At 34.7% G+C, this 19023-nt stretch overlaps 1 protein-coding gene across 1 annotated transcript in view; it reads right to left on the reverse strand.

Moving 5' to 3' along the window:
• Nucleotides 1-19023, reverse strand: part of Hibadh (3-hydroxyisobutyrate dehydrogenase) — a 131755-nt gene that overhangs the window by 76898 nt on the left and 35834 nt on the right. The gene's annotated exons all lie outside the window — the stretch shown is intronic.

Raw genomic sequence — 19023 nt, forward strand, 5'->3', positions numbered from 1 at the left:
TGTGAATAGGATCACAAGTCCGCATCTTGTACAGCAATTAACCACTAAGAAGAATATATGCAGTGTATTATTTGTTGAAACTGTCCTTCCGATTTGATTTGAAACTGTCTCATTGCTATCTCTTTGTCAATAAAACTTTGAGAAAAAATAAAAAAAAATAAAAAAAATAAAGTTAAAGTGCTGGTCTGTCCTTAAAAAAAAAAAAAAAAAATTATTAAATATACACATACCTCCCATATTCATGTCTTCTGTTAGAAGCTGTTGGGACCAAAAAAAAAAGCTGTTGGGAATTCTTTCTTTTTTAAATGCTGAGGGACTATGTTTATGGAGATAAATTTTGATAATCAAAATTCCCAATATACTATAGTTCTTTCAATAAAATGATAGTTGTAATGTTGAATTAAAAGTGAATGGTAAACAATATTGTTCCTGGTGATAAGCTTAATACACTGTCATAAGTCTTAATGTTGAACACTGTAAATATACTTTTAAAAGTATATTACTGAGCCTGGAGCTGTGGTGCATGTTTATAACTCTGGGAAGCTGAAGTAGGAGGACAGCAAGTTCAAACCCAGCCTGGACTACTTACTGAGACCTTGTCTCAAATTTGAAAAATAAACATAAGCAGAAAGGTCTGGGGATATAGCTTAAGATAAAAATCTAGGTTCAATTTCTAGTACCACTCAAAAACAAAAACATATCACTCATCAATCACACATAGTGCAATTCTCACTGATGTTTTGTAAAGCCCAAGTGTTTTGTATTTAAAAAGTTATAGGGCCAGCCAGATAGCTCAACAGACTAAAGCACCTGCTTAGGCAGACACTGGGATCAGGGTTCACTCCCCAGCCTGCCATCCTGGCCCCATCCCACCACCCTCAGGGCATGCTGAGATGGCAAAAGAGACTGGGCATGGTGGTGCATGCCAGTAACCCCAGAGTTTCGAAGGCTGAAAACAGAAGGACCACTGAGTCCGATCTGTGTAGTGAGACCCTATAGGCCCTGTACTAAATACATTTTTTTTTAAAGTTACAAAGTCTGAGTAATTGGGAAAAGTTTAAAAATACAACTTAAAATTTAAAAAAAAACATGAACTCATTTATGATTATAAAGCTGAAAATGTGATACTCTTTGGCTATGTTTAATATTCCAATTCCTAAAAGGCTACAAAGGAAGTACTTTCAGAAGTTTAAATTTTTCTGGTTTTTACTTCTGGTTGCATGTTTTCTGGTCCCTTTTTTTCTTTTTTTTTCCTCTAGTTGACCAGATTAATGTATGTAAAATCAAAACTACTTTAAATTATTCATCAGGCTTTTTTTAGCTAATAATTCTTTCCATGTTCTGTCAGATACGGAGGGGGCTTTGAGAGTATCAGTGAATGGTGATGTCAGTGAATCATGAGAAAGTACTTGTTGACATTTTTATATACAATAACCCAAAGTCTTCATCATTCTAGCAACAAAAAGAAATTCCAAAGTTGAAATACTAGTCCTATCACCACAGTTTTTAAGACTCCTCTAACATAAATGTCTTCTTAAAAATAAATAAATGAATAAATCTAGTCAATCCTAACAATTGCATATGGTCCCGCCCTCCCTCCGTGTCTGTCTCTGTCTCTGTCTCTGTCTGTCTGTCTGTCTGTCTCTCTACCTCTATCTCTTGCTCTCACTCTCACTCTCGCTCTCGCTCTCTCTCTCATATCAGGAATCAAACTCAGATCCTCGTACTTGTCAGGCAGGCAATTATGCCACTGACCTGTATCCCCAGAGCATCCCTTTATCCCTTTCAAAGTGGGCTGAAAAGTGAGACTGTTTTACAGATCCTTTACAGATTAAATACATAAATCTCATAACAAATTGACTCATACATGAAGTACTTAATGTCAGAACTGCCTTCTTGGAAATTCTGTATTATGAAACTTTAAAAAAGTGACTAAAAATGACATTTTGAACATACATATTAAATATGGCTGTGTGCATTTTTGTCTCCAATCTTAGGATTGCTAGACTTCTTCCCAAAGAATAGGAGGAAAAACAGCAAACACTGAAACAGAAAAGCAAAACAGATGTTGTTGCTCATATTTTGTCTCTATTTCATTTTAATTAACTTGATTTGTTATTACTTTTTTTTTTTTTTTTTTTTTTGGCAGTACCAGGGATTGAACTCAGGCCCTTGCACTTGCCAGGGAAGCGCTTATTACACTGAGCCATCTCCCCGGCCCCATTACTTTTAAAATAACAATTTACTTTAGTCATTTATTTTTCAGAAGCCATGTTTAGTGTTAAGCAGATATACTATGCCAAAAGTACATTTAAAAGTGGTTTTTGTTGCTGAACATTATACTTTAAGGCTTCACCTCAAACAATTATGAATTATTTCACACAATTTAAAAGATTTTACTTGGTCAACTTTATAGGTAAACATACTTTCCTATTATTTACTCCCATTGCTATTAGGCTTTTCATGCCGAAAAGTCCACTGATAACTTTCTGCATGCCAAGTTTACTCCTCAAGGGTCCTAACACCCACCTATCCATCCTAACACCCATCCTCCCCCAAAGAGATACCCAGCATTGTTTATGTAGACTTGAAAACAATACACTCCCTACTGCCTTTTACATCAGTGACAGCCAGGCTGGGGAAGGGGGCGGGAGTGTTGAGCTTCTTTTCTTCATTCCTCACTCTTTAATTTAAAGACTTCTGGATGTTTTAAACCTTAGCAGCTTTACTTTTTCTCTGGATTGACTAACAAAGTATATTTAAACAATTTTTACCAAGTAAATGTCCCTTTTTTACACATGTATCTGACAACTAGAATCCAGTGTGTAATTAAAAATGCAAGGACGGTATTACTTTTTATCAGGGTAACTAACACCCTTGGCACAATTTGTTTTTTGTATGTGACTTAAAACATGAAAAACAAAAATGTTACTTTGTACACAGTTAAACTGGCTAATCTCTAATCATTTTCATCAGTAGTAACCCAAGTGGATTTGATGCTTGGTTTTGTCTTCTTTAAAACAAAACAAAACAAAAAACTATGCAATATTATATATACTGATATAGTAAGTCAATTGTTTATTTATATAAAACTACTGAGAATATTCAATTTTTAAATGCAATTTTAAAAGTACTGTGATGTAACCTCAATGCCACTATTTTGAAAGTCACATTGTCATTTAGTCAGTTTGGGATAGATTTTAGGAATCTAAAACAGAATTAACTGTGATAATCACCTTCAATAAAACGTAATATTAAAGCTGAAATCCTAATAACTAACAAACTAATAATAAATTTCACGGAAATATATATTTTTATCTAAAATCAAATTAGCCAAACATATTCCACAGGTGCAGTTACAAAATGTTATATGTAAATGACACAAACATATTTCAAATTTTAAAACCTGCGAGATTCCAAAAGTATCTCCTTAAGATTTACTCCTCTACTTCCTTTCCCTTTTCATCTTAGCTACCACCCTGCAACAGCACTCACCGACACATACACAAAATAGATCATTTAGGTTGGTGGTATTTTAGCACAGCGCCCCTCCTCCTCCACTTAGACAGTCTTGCCTTTATAGCTATGAATCCAGAGGTTCCCATAGCAACACTCACTCACACCAATACAATTTCCAACTGAAATGTGAGAAGCCAAAATCTAAATGGTTCATTACTAAATAGCACATACCCTAATGAGTGAGCACATTTTTACTTTTTTAAAAATCCAACAAGCAAAAAATACTATAGAAATAATGAGAAAAATGCTGTAGTTGTAGATAATTATACATACGCATATCCTTACATGCAATCGGCATTTGTTTATTCTCACTACATAAAACTGATATCCTGGACAAAAGCTTCCTTCAATTACAATTATAAATAGTGTAATTTCTGTTAATCCTCATTTACTGTATCAAATTTGATTTTTTAAAAATATTGGCTACATAGCTCACAAAAACCCTGGTGAGAAATTCTAACACAAGCTAAGAAGCAGTTCGCGGACAGCAGGAGGCAATTCCAGAGCACAGGCATAATCTATAAAGAGAAACCACTACAGCTTTTTGATGTTAAGGAGAAATATTAGCATACAACAAAGCTAAGAAGCAGACTGTTGTATCAAGTTTAAAAGTAAAATATTGAAGGTTAAATGTCATGAATACTTTAGAGTACTTTCAAATGTGAAATCATAATTTTTAAAACAAATGGTCTCGTAAATATTGAAAAGTAAATACATTTTAGTGCAACACACATTCCAATCAGTTATTCAAAATGTAAAGAAGAAAAAGGATTTTCATACTGTTTTTTAAATAGGACCATGATGGTGGGAGGTCAAACATTTACTTTGAAAATATATACATTTTCTTAAATAGGAATATGCACATTTAGACGCCTCAGAGCACAGCAAGACTATACAATGAGTAACATTTCATAAAGCTTTTTGGGAAATGATCAAAGCTAGGTATTAACTATCTCTATTGTGAACATACATTTTAAAAGAATAAAAATCATTAGAATGTGCACTAAACCTTATTTATTTTAAAAACATATCATAGCACCTGGATAGCTGTATTAAATAATTTAATTGTTTCTGTAGCAATTTATTAACTTACATTTATGGGCTCATAAAAACAGAACATGAATACACATTTTAATGAAAAATATCTCACTTTTATAAAATTTATAATGAGCCTCTTTTTCTTTCACTTTTACATTATCACATTTTTAAAATGAACAGATTCAAAAACTATAAAGATACCCTGAAAACCAGTACAGGAAACTTAAGAATTTATTTTCCCAAAAACAGCTTTTAAGACATGAACATGAACTGCCTAATGAATCTCATAGTTAAGCTTGTGAAAAGAACCAACTTGCACCTTTAAAAGTTCTCCCCCTGTTTTTAAAAATCCCCATACAGTGAAACTTGCTGACACTTTTTTTATGGCATGTGAGCTTTCTACAAATACTTCTTTGCGGCTGTGTGCACAAATATATATGCACATGCATGGGGGTAATTTGCACCTCGAGGAGAGCTCTGAAATCATTGTGAGGGAGCTTATAGACAGGCTACCCTCTCTACTGTCCACAGAAGCAAAGCAAAATAAAGTTCAATGTTCATTTTACTAAAAAAAGAAAAAAACTGCAAATATTTCACTTTAATTTACTTTCATTTCAACATCAACAACTTATACATAAATATTTACAGAATTCAGAACTTTGCAATTCTTCAGAGACATTTAATCAACATCACTACTAGAACTATTTTTAGGCTGACTTCAAATGCAAAAATCTCAGAATAGTTTATTATGTCCTCTCAAACCAAAAAGAATGTATTTTAAAATCCCCCTTTTATCACAAGCAGGTTTGGATGCAATGCCACCTGGTGGCACAGATAAATTCTTAACCAGGCTTAGGTTTTTAGGAACTGAACTGTTTCATGAAATACAGGCCATCCATTTTGACTATCTGACCTTTATTCCAAACAAGTTATTTACCTCATAACTGAAAAATAATTTTTAATTTTAGGATTTGGTACACAATTAACTACATGGCTGCATATGACAATTTCTTCAATGTTCAACTATCATAAAAGAAGCAAAATGTTTTCATACACCAAAATTATATCAAAGCTTTAATTTTAAAAAGACAAAATGTTGAAGGGGAGTTAGGGACAAGGTAACTAAGTTGCTTTGTAAAATTACAATGTATAATTAATTCCATGGTAAGAATGTTTTTATGGTGTGTTTTGGTGACCTTTTATTACCATCAAGTTCACAATGCTGGTGGGCTGCCTTTTAATCCCTCCGCAGACAAAGGCCCTAAATAAACACAGATCCCTTCCTGGGAAAAAGTCCACTCTGGTTAAATGGTAAGGAAATGAGTAAATCATTAGTAATCTTTAAAGCCAAAGCTATAAACTCAAGTTACCTTAAGTTGAAATGAAAGTGTCCTGCAAGAGTTTCAAAGTTCTGTCACAGATAGAAATCTCCAGCTCTTGACTCCAGACTAGGCGCCAGCTGATAAACAAACAATTTAAGTCAAGAGCTGGAGAATTCCCAGCTTTTTCATTTAATGGCTTTAGCCAAGAGTATTTATTGCCTCCAGTTTTATTCTCACTTAGCTCTAAGAGGAAATTTAAACTCATCATTATCTTAAAGCCCCATATGGGTAGCAGTCAACTCACCTGATGCTGCTCCTCTGAGTTTGTACTAGTTAGAGTCTCTACTAGAAGTGATGTAATAATACAAACTAATTACAGCCTTATGTTGACTTTTTAACAGGCTAAATAAATTTTGTTCAATAGTTTATATCCCCACTTGTAGTAGTAACAATTCCAAAAAGTTTAATTTCACAGCTTTTAGTACAACAGCTAAAATGAAAAAGGACAAAGGTACACTCACCCCCCATCCCCCCCACCCCTACTCCTGCTCTCACTCTCTGGCTTGCTCGACCTTACTCTGGTCCACAGCACTGGACTAACAGGTAAGGTAACTTTCCAGTATCACGTGTATACTCTTCCTATTCACTTCCATGGATTCAGCGTTGAGTAATCTATTTCCTAATGGAGTGCAAGATTTAAGATATAAAGGTACAATCATGAAAACTTGTTGATTTTATGTGAGTACTAATAAGTACAGAAAAGTACACTCTAATAACATATTAAAGACCATAAGATACCATCGAATATTTCTAATGCTTTTTTTTTTTAATTTGCTATTGAAGATTACAGGTCTTATAGTCAGAATTATGTAACTGCTTTTTTTTCCTTTCTCATAATTACCACATTCAGACAAAAACCTATCTCCACCCAGGATTTTATATCAAAATAATTCTTTTAACTATTTGAATGTTTGAGAATATTTAAGAATTAAGGCAAACAAGCCGTCTTTCTTCCTCTAGTCGTTTATCTAATGAAATAATGCAAGAAACATTTGCTAGCCTAAAGTAAAGGGTCAGTAAAATATGTCATTAGTGCATTAAAAAATTCTTTTCCTCTCATTTCTTAATTTTCAGAAAGTTTTACAAACCTATCTTGGCTGGAAAAGCCAATTAACTATTTCAGTGTTTGCCAAGATTGTTTTTCTACTATTTTAATATGTGGATATTGTACATTAAAAATGTTGGCTTGAGAACAAGTATTATGCTTTACACATAAGAATTAGGAGCAATGAAATTAATTAATAAAAAAAATTATAAGAAATTTGGCTGGGGAGATGGCTCAGTGGAATAAGCACTTCCCTGGCAAGCGCAACAGCCCGAGTTCAATCCCTGGTTCCGCCAAAACAACAACAACAAAATTATAATAAATTAATTAATGATAAAATTATTTGAATGCCCAGCCTTGTATTAAGTTTCATTTTTAAAAATTCTCTAGCAACAAAGCATTCTCAAATGCTACTATGAATAATCATGATGACTACAACCAATAGTCTACAATATAATAAAAGGATGTATTACTCACATCTGTGAAACTAAATACAAAACAATAAGAATCCTCCATCTTCAAATCAGATTAAAACCCTTCCAAGGCAAGTGAAAAGGCAAATCAGCCACTGTACTTACCTTGGTCCTGAGAAAGGATAAATATTATGAAATTTACATGTGAATTTCAATTTCACAACTAAAAAATCCAAACTAATTACAAAAAAAAATAGAATCATATGACAAATACAGAAGGGAGGATTTAACTCAATTTCCCATGCTTTTTATATACTAACATTTTCAAACTTACTGTCCTTAAGAAAATTAGACATCTAGAAAACTGCAAATTAAGTCTAAAAAGGATTTGGGTTTGACCAAGGCTCTTATCAAACTCTCACTTCTATCTCTTCCTCCTCCTGACCCACTCAATGCTATCCACAAATCACAAGCAAACAAAATAAAGACATACAGCATATAAAGTATAATAGAATTAATTTCACAAGGCTTAGAATAGACGTTAAGGAAAAACATTGCGTACAATTAGTAAATTTGTTTGCTAAATCTACTTCACTTTTACATAAACATGGCTAGGCAATCCTAAACTATGTAACCAGACCCAATTGTGTCTGGTCTGACTTACATCCTGAATGGAAATTAAAGGACATTAAAAATACCCTAGGATTACTCTAGGCAGGACCCCTGCCTTACCCATACACTTTGCAGTATAAGAGAACACAGGATCTCTCCTTAGAAGGGTAGTGGAAATTACAATGCGGTTACAATTTGGCCTTCAGATCTGGAGATGAAGGAATTGAAAAGTGAGAGTAAATTTTTAGAAATACACTAGGTCATTAGCAGTATTTACTACTAATAAATAATGATAGCAGCACTGGAAAAAGCTAAGTAAAGCGATCACTTACACTTCCTTTAACCCATTCTTCTTAGGAGACAACTAGTACAGCTGCCTCAATTGTGCTATCTTGGGCAGTGAGTCAGTAATCTTTCATTTTGCTGTGGTAAAAGGTTATTAACCACTTATGTAGGGACATTTATCTATGATGATGGTTGTTAAGGACTCTTAGTATACCAAAGCATGAAAAGATATTTTTATGGGCACCTCTTTTTCAGAGCCAATTTCAAAAAAATCCCTAAAATTTATTTACCAAACATTTATGAACCACCCTATACTGTAGTATAGGTAGAATACCAGGCAAAAGATATCATACAAAAATAAATGTTACTTAATGGATAATGGAGAAAAGAAAATTATGGTGAAATAATGAGTAGCTAGCTAGTTGACTCAATATTGTATATTGGTATTGTTGAATCTTAAGTCACATTTTTCTGTTTTTTGTGGTACCAGAGATCGAACTCAGGACCTCGCACTTGTCAGGCAAGCATTTATTCCTCTGAGATATCTCCCCAGCCCTTAAGTCATTTCTAAGGAAATGGATTTGTCCATCAAACAAAAAAATATATTTTAACTATTTTAATTACTAAAACTTTAAATAAACCCAATCAGAGAATCTATTACTTTAATATTTTTTCAGATAGAATAATTCAAGACTTATACAAAAAGCAACGTACAAAGCACTTTACATTTTATAATAAATAACAGGAATCACCAATTTAAAAGTATTTTAGGGGCTGGGGAGATGGCTCAGTGGAATAAGCGCTTCCCTGGCAAGCGCAAGGGCCTGAGTTCAATCCCTGGTTCCGAAAAAAAAAAAAAAAAAAAAAAGTATTTTAAAATGCATAGTAACAGTAATATAACTCTTCAAAAAGAAGGGCTCATAAAAATAAATTATTTTACCAACTTGTTTCAAAACAATAAAAAAATCAACCATTATTTGATATACCCAGGCCCATACATATTTAATATATATATAATTTGATAATTCTAGACAAATGCACATGTTCATGAAACTATCACTATAATTAAGATAATATGCATCCCCTCAGCTCCAAGGGTCCTCAATCTTTCACCCTATTATTGTTGATGTTGATTTGTATTAAGAACAATGAACATAAGATCTGTCCTCTTAACAAATACTTAAGTACATAATATGATACTGTTAACTATGCACTATGTTAGGCACTATGCTCTAACAAGCAGAGCTCAAAACTCATTCATTGTGTATAAGTAAAATTATTACTGAGGTAGGAATAAAATGTAACTACTGTGTAATCAAACAGCTTGTGAAAGCATTAAAAATAAGGTGTATTTTGATAGTCCTTCCCCCTTAACACATAATAAACCAAAGCAAATTCATTTCACGAAACTTGATAAAAGAATTTGCTTTTGTACAGAAATAGCAATGTTTCAGCCCAAAGCCAAGTTATAAACCTAAGAAAATGTTTTCATAGAAATGCCAACAAACGCTTAACTATAATAGTGTTAGGTGCCAAAATAGAATTTTTTTGTTTTTGTGGTCCCTTTACTACAAATTAGATACAGATTTAGTGGAAAAATAGTAGCAAACAGTTCAGGGAACAAGAAAGGCCAAGACTTCCCACTTGACTTTAAAAACTATAATAGAATCTATGTGAAACTTTCATTGAGATTTAGCAAGCAAGTCTAACAATCTAAGGGAAACTAATAGGAGGCCTCTTCTTATTTCTCTATATTCCAAGATTATCTCAAATTACTAAATCTTAACCGAGCTGAGTATAAAAATTGATTTCCTGATAGGGAACTGTTATATAAATAGGTATACACATGTTCAGTTATTTAATTTTCACACTAATTCTTAAGTGAAACAATTCAGTTTTGTGAGTCAATGAGCTTGCCAGCAAGGAAAGCCTGGGTCTAACCAAAAGTGCCACTTCAGAGTCACTTCAACTTCAGTTCCAAGTGTAAACCTATAGATATATTAGGAAATCAGCAACTTTCCATTCAATTATTCTAGCACAGTTAAGTGTAATAATGATGCCCTTAGAGCAGGCTGAACAGTATTTGGTCATCAGTTACAGCAAGTTTTAAATTTACCTTGTCTAGCAGTCATTATGGAAGAGAGCTGATCAAACTGGAACCACCCTGTGGCAGTGGATACACTCCCCCCACACACTAAGCTGTTGTGATGTATACCTAGGTGCACCCCCTCCATGTACTTGGGAGGTGGCTGGATCATGGGGGGCATGGTACTGGGTTAGTCCACTAACTGGTTTGGCAGAGTTCTGGGTGTGGATGATGGACTTTTTGAAGAGAAAATCCACCCTGGGTGTGGGCACCAAAAACCAACAGGCTGGGTGGAATAAAAAGGGGAAGAAAAAGAAAGCCTCGTTGATGCCTGCCTGCCTTCCACGAACTGTTTCTCCTCTGCCATGTTCCCCTTCCTCGCCTTGTAGCCAGGCACCTACCAACTAAGATCTCTACCAAGAGTGAGCCAAAACAAACCTTTTTCTTTTAAGTTGTGGGTGCCGGGTATAATGTCTCAGCAATGCAAAAATAACTAAGACAGAAGTGCATGTACCCAAAGTAGTGTGACTAAACATGTGACATTAAATGAAGATTATAAATTTCATAAAGATGTGACTTGCACAAGATAGAATAGGGCATCATATTTATGAAACCAGTGTCACCTGGCTAATTTACATAAAACCCAGTTTACCTATATTTTGATAATCAATGTTAAACAAATGCATAGTATTAAGCATCTGGAGAGTCAAATATATGTTATTTAATTAACCAACTCTGAGTAAAACTAACAATTAAATCCTGGTGATACAACAACAAAAATTCCATAAACACATCAGCTTGTTCATACCTCAAAGCTCAGACAGAGAAGTTCTCTCCATCGAAACACACTGTTCTCCTGGACTTCTGCTCAAATATCAGTTTCCTAGAAAGGGATCAATCTACTCTATGTAAAAGAGCCCTCCCATTAGTCTGTCCTTTGCCATTTTTGAAAGCATTTTGGTTTGCTTACTTTCTCTATTTCTACTAAATATTGCTTCAACAGGCAAAGTCCTAACTCTAGTGCCTAGCACACACCAATCACAGAGAAAGTACTAAGTGTTTATTGTATGAAATGAAGAATGAGAGATTTCCCTTGTGGTCAAAATGTTATCAGAACAGAGAAGAACAGATAAGAATGTGTAAGAAGAAAACAACTTATAATCTTATAAAAATTATGTAAACACAGTAATATTAAGTGAAAGGTATTTCAATGAAGAAATAACAGATCTTGGTTTTTAGTTTCCTCCCCTTTCTAAAGGTTCCAGGCTCTCTTTAACATCTAAGGGAACTTTCTAAAATTTCTTCATTAACAGAAATATAATGATAACAAAAAATTAAACTAAGGGCCACCAAGATAGCTCAGTGGACTAAGCACCTGCTTAGGCAAGCACAGGGATCAGAGTTTGATCCCTGGCACCACATGCCATGCCAGCCCTACCCCTGGGTATGCTAAGCTGGCCACCGAGACCAAGCATGGTGGCACACACCTATAATCCCAGCACTGGGGCGATTAAACACAAGAGGATCGCTATGAGTCTGAGCTGCATAGACTGTACCAAATACATAAATTTAAATAGTAAGAATTAAACTAAAAGTGGTAAAAGAAATACATAAGCCAACCAAATCCCTTTTCTCATTGTTTAAAGAATATTTACGAAAGAACTGTTAAGACTTGTAATTTGTCAAGAACTGGAATTTAGAAAACCAAATTCCATTGGTTCCCACGGGATATTACTGAGAATCATCTATGAGGGGTCCAGTTGATCTTTAACATATATTTTCCATCTCCAGGCCTAAAATTCCTTCTTTGCCCCAGAATCTCTGCTGTAGTTAAATTTAGTGTTTACTTTCAGATACAACCCCGTTTCACTCCCAAGTCCTTCTATTCCAGAACAGACCTACCTCAGGCAAACTCGAAATACAGAATGGATTTATCAAAATAGCACTTACTTTTTTTCTTCTCAGAAGATTTATTTCATCAAACAGCACCAACCAGGTAATTCCAATAGGGAAAACTCCCAAAACTGGTTCTATTCCAATCTATCTGCAGACCCAAGAGCCCCTATAGCCTGTTAATAGTACTGATCTGATCTCCCGAATTCTCCAAATTCCAAAATTATATTTTCTTAACCACTTTCTTTTCAAGTTAGCTCTGGAAAACATACTATTAGACCTCCTCCAGGTTAATCAACAAGGGTTGGAACATAAGGTAATTCTCTGTATGTTCAATCAGTGTCTGTCAGATATCAAAACACAAAGGGAGTAGGTGATGGAGTAGATAAAATATTAGAAATGAGCTGTCAGGAGGACTGCTATGAAAAATACACCAATATGATGAGACTGAATGGCAGAAGGTCTGGTAGACCAAGGAAAGAGCCTTAGCTTGAGCTGAAAGCCAGAATTCTAATCCTGGACTTGCTAGTAGCTGGAAAATCCAAGGCAAATCACTTATTTTGAACTGCAACTAAACTATTGGTAAGGCCCTTCTAACAATAAAAGCTCAATTTTAAGAACACATGAAACACTTAAAAGTTAGACATATTATTTATTTATTTTCCCCCCCTTAAATTTTATTTATTTATGTGTGTGTGGCCAGCTCAGCCCACCAGGGGGCGGGGCTGGCTGGCATGTGGTGCTGGGGGATTGAACTGCAGTCCCTGTGCATTGCTAAGCTTGTTCCAAGTAGGTGCTTTAGACCACTGAGCCATCTCACCAGCCCCTAGACATATTATTTAACTGTAGCAGTCCATGTGAAAGCCATGACAACTACTGGTGAATTTTCAGCAACTACTTTTCCAGATCTTATAAAATACAGGTATCTCAAGTCATCTTGTCAGGTAACATGTGGTCACATAACCCCCTGGTAATCAGAAATACAGAGATATTCATTAGGAAACTGCTTAGAGTAAACAAGCAACTCTTTTTCTCCAGCTTGTTAACAAATCCATGACTAGCATGAAAGTTTTCCATTTCAACTGGGGACATCAGTTACCTATTGCTATGTTAACAACCACCCCAAAGTTTGGCAAATTTATTTGTTCATAATTCTGTAGGTAAGCAATTTAGACTGGACCTCGTTAAGACAGTTCATTTGCTAGTCAGAATTGATGTCACTGATGCAGGTGCAGCATTTCGCAGTTTGACTAAGACCGGATAGTTAAGAGGGCTTTATTTACATCCTTGGTACATCCTTATTTAGGCAAAGTTATCCCTGCCTACCATTTGCTAATATACCAGCAACCAAAGCAAGGAAGATGGCTAAGCCCAGAGCCATCTAGGGAATGGATACGTATAGATGACTCATGAGACTTTATTACTGTAACAGTGTACCATATCAGTTATAATAGCTATTTTAACCAAGTAATTAATTTTATAATTTTTCTATTGAGCAATCTTTATTCTTGGAATAAATTAAAACTTTTTAGAAAATAGTATTTTCTAAGGCAGCAAAACATGAAGCAACATCACACTAATCTTCAACTCTACCACTAACCAACAGTATAATCTTGAGGTAAATTACTGAATATCTCTGGGCATTATTTCCATCCTTGGTAAAATGGGAATATCACCACCATCCTATCTCACATGGTTGTTTTTCCAGCTGAACTTAACCCAACTGCAGCTGTGTTCGTTTAGTAAAGACCAACCATGTTCCAAGTACTATGCTATAAAAACAAAGACTGAAAAAACACATTTCCATGGTGTATAGGAATATGAATACAAAAAGAAAACTGAAAATAATCCAAACAATGTGCTTCCAAGTAGAAAAAAAAATGCAGGGCTGGCAAGATTGCTCAGTGGACTAAGCACCTGCTTAGGCAAGTGCAGGGACCAGTACCACATGCCATGCCAGCCCCCACCCACAGGCGTGCTGAGCCAGCCACCAAAACTGGGCATGGTGGTGCATGCCTGCAATCCCAGCACTGGGCAGGCTGAAAACAGAAGGATCACTATGAGTACAAGCTGTGTAGTGAGACCCTGTACCAAATACATTTTTTTTAAAAAGTGTAATAACATGTATACAGAAAAAATACCACCGCAAAACATTCACCCACACATGACACATACATGAACATGAACCTCAGGGGATGAGTAGAGGATGTACACGCTCAGTTTGTACACACTCAGTTGGGCAGACCATAAACCTTGATGTAGGGTCACATCTGTTCAGAAAAAGGAGAACAGTTTTCTTTGTACAAAAGTGCCTCTGGCCCACCTAGATGCTGCTTCAGGATAGAGGGGTCTCCTCTCTCGTTCTCATAAAGACACTAAGAATGCCAGTGGCTCTACCAGCACTGCAGAAAAAAACCAGGAATGGGACATGGAGTAAAGAAGCAAGTCACAGAAACACTCATTTCATTTCTAGAATATTCCAAATTATAAAAAATAAAATTAGTGTTTGGAAATAAAAATGTGGGGGTTAACCATAAAGAAAAGCATGAGAATGAGATGCAAAAATCAGGACACTAGTTACTTCTAATCAGAGAGAAAATAAGATTGCAGAAGCACAGAAATGTGTAAGAATTTTAGTATGGCTGAGATGATAAGATGTGTCGATTACCATTAAACATTGTATCTACATATTGAAATGTCATGCTGTACCCATAAATATGGATAATTACTATGTGTCAAGTAAAAATAAAAATGCATTTAAAAAAGAACTTCAAAGGTAGTAAGTGGTGAGGCTCTACTTCTTTTTTTTTTTTTTTCCATTTGTGTATTGGATACAGAGTCTAACTACACAGCTTGGACTCACAGCGATCCTCCTATCTGTATCCTATCCGCACCAACACTAGGATTACAGGTGTGGGCTACCAGGCTAGGACTCTGTCACTGGCTCAGTGCACCCTCAGGGCGGAGTCAGCACACGCGGGACCAGGGATCAAACCCTGGTCCCTGGACTTGCCAAAGCAGTCCCTTAGTCCACTGAGCTATCTCGCTGGCCCTAAGGCTCTGTTTCTTAAACTGGGCGAGACATATCAGCTGAGCTATGTCCAGTCAGTGGCCCACAGGCTACTTGCTCTCTTTTTTTGTTCAATACTTCAGTAATATAATGAAGTTTTGTTACTTATATGCATTAACTATATCATTTATTTTATATGCAGCTCAAAATAATTTCTCTTCACTCAATGTAAACTGAATACTTGGATTTCCTATACATCTTATAAATACCTTAAATATGTATTCAATACTTAATAAAAACAACTAGAAAGGAGGAGATTCCCTGAAACCATAAACAAAAAATAAAATGTAAACCCAAGAGGAAGAAGAGAATTCATGCCAATAAATGTAATACAATGGGTTTGATAAAGAAATGTACACTTCAGTAGCTTCAAAAAGAAGTACCAGATAACATGCCAAAACACTTCATAAAGTAATATTTGTATGATGAAACAGTTATACTGTGTGTAAATAAATAAAATTATATTATTTATAATAACACTGATGAACATAAGAGTCATTCATAACACTTCTATAAATATCAAAGTAAAACCTGGGGAAAACCTTCATTCTGTTACCATAGACGTAAAATGATGCCATCATAATTCTTTCTTACGTCCTAGAATATTACTCAGCAGGAAGTAGAGAAAAATGTTGGGTTAAGGAAACTACTCCTTTCTCAAAAATCTATGCATCAGGGGGCCAGGGAGATGGATCAGTGGAATAAGCACTTGCCTGGCAAGAGCAAGGGCCTGAGTTCAATCCCCGGTTCCGCAAAAAAAAAAAAAAAATCTATGCATCTTAAATTCATCTGGATTTTTCAAATTACCTTTAATATGCTAACCACAGAATAGTAAGTACAGTACGATCCCATTTTTATTTTTCTAAAACTACTATATTTTTATGTATGTATAAATTCATTCAAATGGACTTTTTAGAAGTCTAAGATAAAGAATAAGGCAGGACTAGTAAGAAACTGGTTTAAGAAGTTTTTTTTAAAAGTTTTATTCTAATGATCCCAAAGAGTCCATATTTTATACTGAGTATCTAAGAATGCTTTTCCCACATCCATCTTATTTAATTTTATTTAGTTAAAATAGAATAATTTTTAAGTCTTTTTTAACATTTAGGAAGTTAAATGTTAAATTTAACTATTTAACATTTAAGAAGTTTTCTCTTTTAACAGTTTTAAAAGCAATCATTTTTAACCCACTATATTAAAAACATAAAAATAATAAACATGAGACCATTATAAATAAGCTATTATATACTAAATCGCATAATGATCACATGTGAACCAACAAATCCTACACAAAACTTTTAATCAGTATAGTACAAGTTCAATAAATCACAGTTATATTAAGATTTAAAAATAGCTTGATAAGACCAAAGTGATAATCTCGAAGTTTTCTAACACACAAGATTATATTTTAAAGTTAAAATAACACTTCAAAATTAAAATTAAAATTCATTATAAAATGATTCCAAGTCTGCACCTTTGAACAACAGATTAATTAATATCAAGATCATATGCAAAGGAAACAATGAACCATTGAAGAAATGACCTACAGAATAAGGATTTTCAAACTGTACATCAGACAAGGGGTCAAGCAACCCTAGAATAAAAATAAAATCTTTGGTGGTTGTCTTTTTGTTTGTTGGTTTGCTTTGTCTTGTTTTGTTTCATTTTGTTGTTTGACACAGGGTCTCACTATGTAGCCCAGGTCGGCCTCTGACTCCCAATGAACCTCCTGCCTCCTCAGGCTCTCAAGTGCTGGGAATATAGGCATGCACCATCACTGGCTAAAAATCTGTTTTTAAAATGGGCAATAAACCTAAGAAAAGATTTCTCAAAAGAAACATACAAATGACCAATAATATACCAAAAAAAATACAAAAACTGTTCAACATTACAAATCACTAAAAAATATAAACCAAACCACAATGATGTATTATCTCACTCCAGTTAGAATGGTTATTATCAAAAAGATAACAAGTGCTGGTGAGGATGTGGGGATAAGGGACCATTTATACATTATTGATGGGAATGTAAATTAATACAGCTATTATGGAAAACTTTATAAAGGTTCCTCAAAAAAATCTAATATTTTTTTTTTTTTTTTTTGCAGTACCAGGGATTTGAACTCAGGACCCTGCGCTTGCCAGGGAAGCGCTTATTCTACTGAGCTATCTCCCTAGCCCTAAAAAAGTCTAATATAATAGTCTAATATAATACTACTATTTGATCAAGCAATTCCACTACTAGGTACATATATAAAAGAAATGAAATCGGTCTGTCAAAAAAAAAAATCTGTGCTCCCATAGTTTTTGTTTATTGCTTTTTTTGTTGTTGGTAGTGGTGGTGGTGGGGTTTTTTGGTTTTTTATGTGTTTTTTTTTTGTTTGTTTGTTTTTGTTTTTTCTTTTGAGAGACAGGGTCTCACTATGTAATTCAGGCTGGCCTTAAACTCACTATGTAGCCTAGGCTGGCCTTGAACTCCAGGCAGTTCTTCTGCCTCAGTCTCCCAAGTGCTAGGATTACAGGCATGCAACACTATACCCAGCTCTCCCATTTTTATTTCAGCACTATTTACAATAGCCAAGAAATGAAAATAAACTGAATGTCTATCAATGAAATGACAAAACAAGCCAGACATGATAGTACAAGCCATAGCTTGCAATCCCAGCACTCTGGGAGGTTCAGGTGGAAGGATGGGAAGTTCAAGCACAGCCTAAACAACTTAGTGAGACCATCACCCCTCCAAAAACAAAGTTTAAAAGGCCTGAGGCTGAAGCTCAGTGCAAAGGTCCTGGATTCAATGCCCTGGACTGGAAAGAGAAGGGTAAGAGGTGAAGGGGGAAAGGAGTGGAGGAAGGGAGGATGGATAAAAGGCAGTACATATACATAATGAAATACTACTCAAACATGAAAAGGATACAACCCTGTCACTTGTGGTAAATGGCACAGAATTTTCACTTAATGGTCACTATGTTAAGTGAAATAACTCAGGCACAGAAAGACAACTGCTATATGATCTCACCCATACATGGAATCCAAAAATATTGGTCTTACAGAAATCAAAAATAGTATAGTAGGTACCAGAGGGTGGGGGAGTAAGGGAGAAATAGGGAGAGCAAAAAGTTGATTAACAGGTATCAAACTACAGCTATACAGGACAAATTCTAGTGTCCTCTTGCACAAGAGGGTGACTATAGACAAAAATCACATGCTGTACATTTCATAAAAGCTAGAAGAAAGGATTTTTCAATGTTTTTACCACAAAGAAATGATGTTTAAGGAAACCATTTGTGTACTCTGATTTGAAGATTACCTCAATGTATACATGTTTCGAATATCACATTGTACCCCATAAAAATGTGTAACTTTTATGGACAAATTTAAATTTTTTTTTTTAAGTTTAAAAACTAAAGGAAAATAGTTACCATACTAATTTTCAAATCCAACTGTAGAGCCACTCAAAGAAAGAGTTACTCGGTTTATTAGTTCCATCCCATAAAAAGCCACACCAACACTAAGTTTACTAGTATTTTATGATCCAAGTATCTAAACCACATCATAAAACTTACACCTAAATTTTATTTAGCCAATTCAATATAAAAATAAAAAGCTATTACTTGTTATTTTGTTTATATTCAAAACTGATTTGGGATGTATCTTTGCAACAGTATTAAATTCTTTCTT

The sequence above is a fragment of the Octodon degus genome, unplaced genomic scaffold (assembly GCF_000260255.1).
Source record: "Octodon degus isolate 3935 unplaced genomic scaffold, OctDeg1.0 scaffold00015, whole genome shotgun sequence".
Lineage (NCBI taxonomy): Eukaryota > Metazoa > Chordata > Mammalia > Rodentia > Octodontidae > Octodon > Octodon degus.